The sequence below is a fragment of the Sinocyclocheilus rhinocerous genome, unplaced genomic scaffold, assembly GCF_001515625.1.
Source record: "Sinocyclocheilus rhinocerous isolate Xijiao unplaced genomic scaffold, SAMN03320098_v1.1 scaffold62, whole genome shotgun sequence".
In the NCBI taxonomy this organism is placed as follows: domain Eukaryota; kingdom Metazoa; phylum Chordata; class Actinopteri; order Cypriniformes; family Cyprinidae; genus Sinocyclocheilus; species Sinocyclocheilus rhinocerous.
This window is the reverse complement of record NW_015656585.1, coordinates 2,661,839-2,666,343: the sequence shown is the minus strand read 5'-3', so window position 1 is coordinate 2,666,343 and position 4,505 is coordinate 2,661,839. Positions and strand designations below refer to the sequence as shown.

The following is a 4,505-nucleotide window of genomic DNA, read 5'->3' as shown; positions in this document are numbered from 1 at the left end:
AATTGTTATTATATATATATATATATATATATATATATATATATATATATATATGATCAGTAAAGAGAAAATTAGTGCAGTGACAGTGCAAGAAGCTTGGCAATAACAGTCAAGTGACTGACAGTAATGAAGTCTACTGCAGTGTGAGCAGGTTCCAGAGTTATATAACGTAACAGTGCATTAGATTTTATATGTAACTGTAAAGTAATTTTTTTTTATTTTTGTGATTATTCTATATGGAAACACAGTGTTATTTGTGACAACTATCCAAATAAAAGCTTTGCTGCATTTGGTTCCTGTTACTGCATGTACTGGTTTAAAGGTTCCACTCAGAGTGCGGTTTTCTGCTCTTCTCTCACTAGATGTGCCCTCAGCTGTTCTCGGTGCCATTACTGCTCCCTGCACTTTTTATCCTGCACCTCGGAGACCCCAAACTGCCAAACGAGGTGAATTATGGCCAGTTATATGGAGTGGACTCTGAGCCACGGGGGACAGGACATAGTCAGAAGAACTAACCACAGTTCTGACCATTAAAAGCCAGCCTGACACTGGCCCTTCATCTTGCCTCCTCCACGAGACGAGTGCTCCCAACCTTTGCTTCCCATGAGAAGAGACAGAGCCGAGAGAAGAGAGCCCCGTCAGCCCAGGCACGCTTCCCCCTATCATTATGAGTTAAGCTTCTCACCTCTACCTTTCTTTCTGGGAGTCTCCCTCTCTTCTTCTCCCTCTCTCTCTTTATCATACTGTGGCTTTTCGGCTTTGTGCTGTTTTCTTTTTGTTGCTCTTTTTTCTGTTTCTGCCTGTCCTCCTTTATTTCTCTCCGCAAGGTTAATTGCATTAGTTAAAAGAAGCCCGGCCTGTTGGTTGCTTATGAAGGTCGCAGTTAGGCATATGACCCTCACAAATCTGCTCTGGCCACCCACCACCGCAGCTGAGATGATAGGGCTGCTGATGAGGCTTCAATTGGTGTCCTGGTCTGCTGGGTCTCCCAAAATAACAGCAAAGCAGTGATTTAGAGGTTTTGATGTTATTCCTGTTACGCCTGCTTGCGAGCAGGACTGCTGTGATCTCTAAAGCGCAAGTATAAATGAACATACCCAGTGGCTTATGCAGGGAGGAAAAAAAAAAAGTGATTAACTTTTTTGTTGATTGTGGTAAATATTTTTAGAAAAATGTCAGCCACAATGCATCTATTTATCCTCTCTGTAAAATAATGTGTGTAGACCTTGTTTAACAAACATACCGCTTGTTCAGTTGAAAAATTGTCTAAGACTGACTAAGGGTTACAATAGTTAATTCCAGTCCTCGAGTTTATTGGCCAAGAAACTTTATAAATAAATAAATAAAATTAAAATAATAGTAATAAACAAATAATAAAGACATAATTTACAGTTACGTGCTAAAATGTAATTTTATTAATTTATTTTATAAAATGTAATTTAATTTAATTTGTGACATTATACATTTTAAAATTATATATATATATATATATATATATATATATATATATATGTGTGTGTGTGTGTGTTGCTGTTTTTAATTTAAAGAACATAGCAAACAACATTTCATATAAATCAAGCACGAGTAACGACAAAGATTTAGATAATAATAATAATAATAATAATAATAATAATACATAAAAAAATAAAATACATTCACAAGACACAAAATGCAGATTTATTGTATTTTACAAAATGCTAGATTTATAATGCAGCTACATCGTTATGCCAGTAGGTAGCGGTAAGTGACTGTCTTCATGATCGAGTCCATCAGTAATTCACTCACACAACCGATTCGTTCAAACACTGACTCATTCAGGATTGAAACCAATGAGGTGCTTTGCGAGTGAGTCACTGAATCATTCACTCAACCGATTCGTTCACATACACTGATTCACCCGGGAACCAAACACCAGCGCGGTGTGCTTCTTGGAGACGCACTGGCTTTGTTTGGACTTATTTTTCTTGGCAGATCAAAATTACAAAAACAAACTGAAACATTGTGTCAAACATGTAAGTTACTCTATATTATTTGTTTATTGCGTTGTTGTATAAAACATATGTCATTGTGATTGCTCCGGTGATATTACAATTGATATTTTCAGGAGACATAGCAATCATTACTTAATATGAATCTCATTAATTTCCTCAGGTAACTTCGTTATTGTAAAAATGGCCTGGTATTTAACGATGCCATCAGTGTAATATGTAACTTGCTAGTTTGTATCCATGTGCATGTAGCAGGGCAGTTAGTTTTAGTCTTTAGTCTGCTCTAATTGAGGTCATTGAGGGAGTGTATGGGCTCTCTGGCCCTGACACGTGCAATAGATGCTTACTCCTGCTTGCCCCGGCCTCTCAGCGCTTCTCTGCTTCTTATGGGAATTAAAAAGTGCTGGCCTGAGGAAGAGCCAGTCAGGTCAGGGTGGAGAGGACTGTAAGACTGACTTCAGCTGCTGCACTCCAGCAGGGCCACAGCTGGGCAACCCTGGGCCATTGTGTCGAGGTCAGAGCAAGCAGTGAGCAGATTGTTATAGCGCCCGATAGTCATTTATTATGTTAGGTTGAGGAGTCAGCCGTTGTCTTTGGAGTGTTTTCAGTTTTCATGTGGCCTAGCAAGGAGTTCTTAATTTATAAGACCTAGATTCTATTTTTCCAATTGTGCCACAGATATATCAATAAGAAGAAATAGGGCAACGATTTCCAAAAGGCCTTAAGTTTATTTTCAGACAACGGGCAGCATAGTGGCATCGAATTAATCAAGTCTGAGGCGCCCTTTTATAAATCATATCATATCTCTGTCCTGTTGAAAACTTGAACTTAGTTACTTTAGCCCAAACTGTGCTCAATACTCAACTGTCAGTTTAGCCCCTTTAAATGCAGGTACATTACAAAAGTCCACAGTGTTTAATTGTGCTTATGTGTATGAAAAAGATCCATCATGCCAGTGACTAGTATGAAATGAAAAAAATAGAAGTGGCTATTTTTCTCTCTAATGTAAAACATCTGGCAGGATTCAGCGCTTGCAAAATTAATGACCATTTAATTGCCAATAATCATTTTTTTTTACCTCAACGATATGAGGTAAATAGTTTTGCTTGAAGAACCAGATGTTTCAAATAAGCTGCTGTGAGCTTAACTCTTTGTTTTCTTTTTAAGAAGGTATCACAGTACATGTAGCATATGTTCTTATTGTGTTTACTTGGATAGCAACTTAATAATCCCAGTGCTTCTGCATTGCCTTTGTGACAAGGTTGTATATGCATATTTGGCAACTATTTCTATCATAAAAAACTATTGTCAGATATCTTTCCTCACCGTCTTTCATCATTAACACCGTAGCTTTGTTCTGGAATTCACGCTTGGGTTCTGTGAACCGAAAAAGGTGGACACTTATTCGATTTGATTGGCCATCTCTATCATTTTGAAAATGATAAGCACTGTTATACTGCTAAGGCAGCCTACTACAAAAATGTAACATTTGAAACTTTTTTTCATCATAACAACAGACACATTGTTGTGTAATGGATTGCAGCAGAGCAACATCAAGTATCAAATATTGCAATACATGCAACCAAATAATCCATTAGTAATTGGATAGATGGTCCATTTGCCATCATAGGAACACCTTCATGTAAATTTATGTAATGCAAATTTAAACACTGCAATCAACGTGTTTGAACTTGATCCAAATTTTAAAAAAATTATCCGATTGAAAGGGAGGGTGTAGAAATAATCCAATCAATAGGATAAATTTAGCTTGTAAAAAATACTCAAATTTGACTATTTTCAACAATACCCTGTGCACATGTCTTACGCACAGTGCTGGGTAGTAATTGATTACATGTAATCTACATGTCTAGATTAAAAATGCAAATAATCAGACTACAGTTACTTTATTACACGATTACATATTATTATATGTCATTATTCTATTTGCGTTGATTTGCATCAACTCACAAACCATTGCAGTTCATTCATGAACCCCAGTTTGGGGAACGTTGGCATAGTGTAATGTTTAATACATTTTATGATTTTGATAACAAAGAATGGAATACATTTTCTTCTGAGTTAAGTAATCTAAAGGTAATCAAAATGTAGTCTGAATACATTACCTAATATGTGTAATCCAATAGATTACATTACAAACTACAATTTCCAACATGTAATTTTTAATCAATAACAGACTACAATAAGTAATCTAGTAAGTGATCTACCCAGCACTGGTTATATAAACAGAACTTTCAAACTCTGAAATTGGATTGGAATTATGTTGATTGATTAAAATTGCTGCATGTAAACATTCATAATGTTTATGGTGGTTATAGCTCTGCTTCATGATCTAACCTGGCATTTCCAATAGCTTCAGTCTACATTTCAAACTTCAGGCCTGAGGTGTCTTGTCCTTAACTGGCTGTTCTGATCATCTGCTAATAGTTTATAATGTCAACGCTTTGCCCAAAGACAGTAGCGTAAGACTAAAAGTGGATGCCCCCCCCCCCCCTCCTC

The 4,505-nt window shown here is 36.6% G+C and overlaps 1 long non-coding RNA gene across 1 annotated transcript in view; it reads left to right on the top strand.

The window, feature by feature from the left end:
• The first annotated feature begins 1,888 nt into the window (after nt 1-1,888).
• The window catches only part of LOC107720228 (uncharacterized), a 19,964-nt gene continuing 17,347 nt past the window's right edge, over nt 1,889-4,505 (top strand). The window contains exon 1 of the long non-coding RNA XR_001637594.1: nt 1,889-2,012. This is a non-coding gene — a long non-coding RNA (uncharacterized LOC107720228). The remainder of the gene's footprint in view (nt 2,013-4,505) is intronic.